Source organism: Salmo trutta, chromosome 25, assembly GCF_901001165.1.
Source record: "Salmo trutta chromosome 25, fSalTru1.1, whole genome shotgun sequence".
Classification (NCBI taxonomy): domain Eukaryota; kingdom Metazoa; phylum Chordata; class Actinopteri; order Salmoniformes; family Salmonidae; genus Salmo; species Salmo trutta.
This window is the reverse complement of record NC_042981.1, coordinates 6918384-6921110: the sequence shown is the minus strand read 5'-3', so window position 1 is coordinate 6921110 and position 2727 is coordinate 6918384.

The window sequence follows — 2727 nt, the reverse complement described above, 5'->3', positions numbered from 1 at the left end:
CTTGATAGAGTATCTTGATTAATCCTACATCACCTTCTTTCCACCAATCCTCACGCTTGTCTTTTCTTACTAACACTTAGCTACTTTAAGGAAGAAATGTACTTAGGCTACTATGACTGATTTGTGGTTGTCTCACCTAGCCATCATAAGAGGGATGCTAAATGACTAAAAGCTGTCATCAAGGCAAAGGGTGGCTACTTTGAAGAATCTCAAATATAAAATATATTTTGATTTGTTTAATACTTTTTTGGGGTTACAACATGATCCCATATGTTATTTCATAGAAAATAGTACAAATAAAGAAAAACCCTTGAATTTGTGTTGAAACTTTTAACTTGTACTGTATATATATATATATACTGCTCAAAAAAATAAAGGGAACACTTAAACAACACAATGTAACTCCAAGTCAATCACACTTCTGTGAAATCAAACTATCCACTTAGGAAGCAACACTGATTGACAAAAAATTTCACATGCTGTTGGAATAGACAACAGGTGGAAATTATAGGCAATTAGCAAGACACCCCCAATAAAGGAGTGGTTCTGCAGGTGGGGACCACAGACCACTTCTCAGTTCCTATGCTTCCTGGCTGATGTTTTGGTCACTTTGGAATGCTGGCGGTGCTTTCACTCTAGTGGTAGCATGAGACGGAGTCTACAACCCACACAAGTGGCTCAGGTAGTCCAGCTCATCCAGGATGGCACATCAATGCGAGCTGTGGCAAGAAGGTTTGCTGTGTCTGTCAGCGTAGTGTCCAGAGCATGAAGGAGCTACCAGGAGACAGGCCAGTACACCAGTAAAAAATATTTTCAAATTCCTTATTAAGCAATTTATATATATATCAGCAATAGTTTAATAGGATGGCATTGACTAGAATACAGTATTTACCTATGAAATTAGTAAAACAGTATTTAAGCATGATTAAAATGACCAGTGATTCCATGTCTATGTACATAGGTGCAGGGTTGAGTAACCGGGTGGTAGCCGACTAGTGATAGTGACTAAATTCATGGCATGGTACTGGGTGGAGGCCAGCTAGTGATGGCTATTTGAGTGAGCTGTTTTTCAGTCTCTCAGTCCCAGCTTTGTTGCACTTGTACTGACCTCGCCTTCTGAATGATAGTGGAGTGAACAGGCAGTGGCTCGGTTGGTTGATGTCCTTGATGATCTTTTTGGCCTTCCTGTGACAGAGTTCTGTAGGTGTCCTGGAGGGCAGGCAATGTGCCCCTCGATGACGTGTTGGGCAGAGCGCACCGCGGGTGATGCAGTTGCCGTATCAGGCGGTGATACAGCCCGACAGGATGCTCTCAATGGTTCAGCTGTTAAAGTTTGTGAGGGTCTTAGAGGCCACGCCAAATTTTTACAGCCTCCTGAGGTTGAAGAGGAGCTGTTGTGAGTTCTTTCACCACACTGTCGGTGTGGGTGACCCATTTCAGATTGTCAGTGATGTGTACGGTGAGGAACTTGAAGCTTTTCACCTGCGGTCCCGTCGATGTGGATAGAGGGGTGCTCCCTCTGATGTCTCCTGATGTCCACAATCAGTTTCTTTGTTTTGTTGACGTTGACGGAGAGTTTATTTTCCTGGCTCCACTTCACCAGGGCCCTCACCTCCTCCCTTTAGGCTGTCTCGTCATTGTTGGTAATCAGGCCTACTACCATTGTGTTGTCTGCAAACTTGATGATTGAGTTGGAGAAGTGAGTGGCTACGCAGTCATGGGTGAACAGGGAGTACAGGAGGGGGCTGAGCACACACCCTTGTGGAGCCCCAGTGTTGAGGATCAGCATAGTGGAGTTGTTTCCTACCTTCACCACCTGGGGGCGGCCCGTCAGGAAGTCAGACCCAGGTCCCAGAGATGAATGATGAGCTTGGAGAGTACTATGGTGTTGAAGGTGTGTTGAGCTATAGTCAATAAACAGCATTCTGACGTAGATATTCCTCTTGTCCGGATGGGAAAGGGCAGTGGGCAGTGTGATCACATCGTCAGGATCTATTGGGGTGGTATACAAATCGAAGTGGGTCTAGGGTGTCAGGTGAGGTGATATGATCTTTAACTAGCCTCTCAAAGCACTTTATGATGTCAGAAGTGAGTGCTACGGGGCGATAGTCATTTAGTTCAGTTACCTTCGGTTCATTACTAACAGTAGTATTTCCCCCTTATTGCAACTATCCTTCTGTTCTACAAATTCACTACAACACTGCTATATTGCAGCCCATTAGTACAATAAAGTGAGAATCCATCCATGAATATATTCAAACAGTGCCTCAGATTAGCTGCTTTGTGCATGCATGACTGGTGACTTGCCTCTGCTCCCACAGACACGTAAAATCCCTTCTTCATTGTTCATTCCTCCTGCAGCCGTTGGATAGGCCTGTAATTTACTTTCACTTGCCCACTGTAAGGTACAATTAGCCTACTGGTTAGGGTACTTAATCTAGTGGGCCTGTAGATTTATAATGGGCTGCAATCTGGTGGGCCTGTATGTTTATAATGGGCTGCAATCTGGTGGGCCTGTATGTTTATAATGGGCTGCAATCTAGTGGGCCTGTAGATTTATAATGGGCTGCAATCTAGTGGGCCTGTAGGTTTATAACGGGCTGCAATCTGGTGGGCCTGTAGGTTTATAATGGGCTGCAATCTGGTGGGCCTGTATGTTTATAATGGGCTGCAATCTGGTGGGCCTGTAGGTTTATAATGGGCTGCAATCTGGTGGGCCTGTAGGTT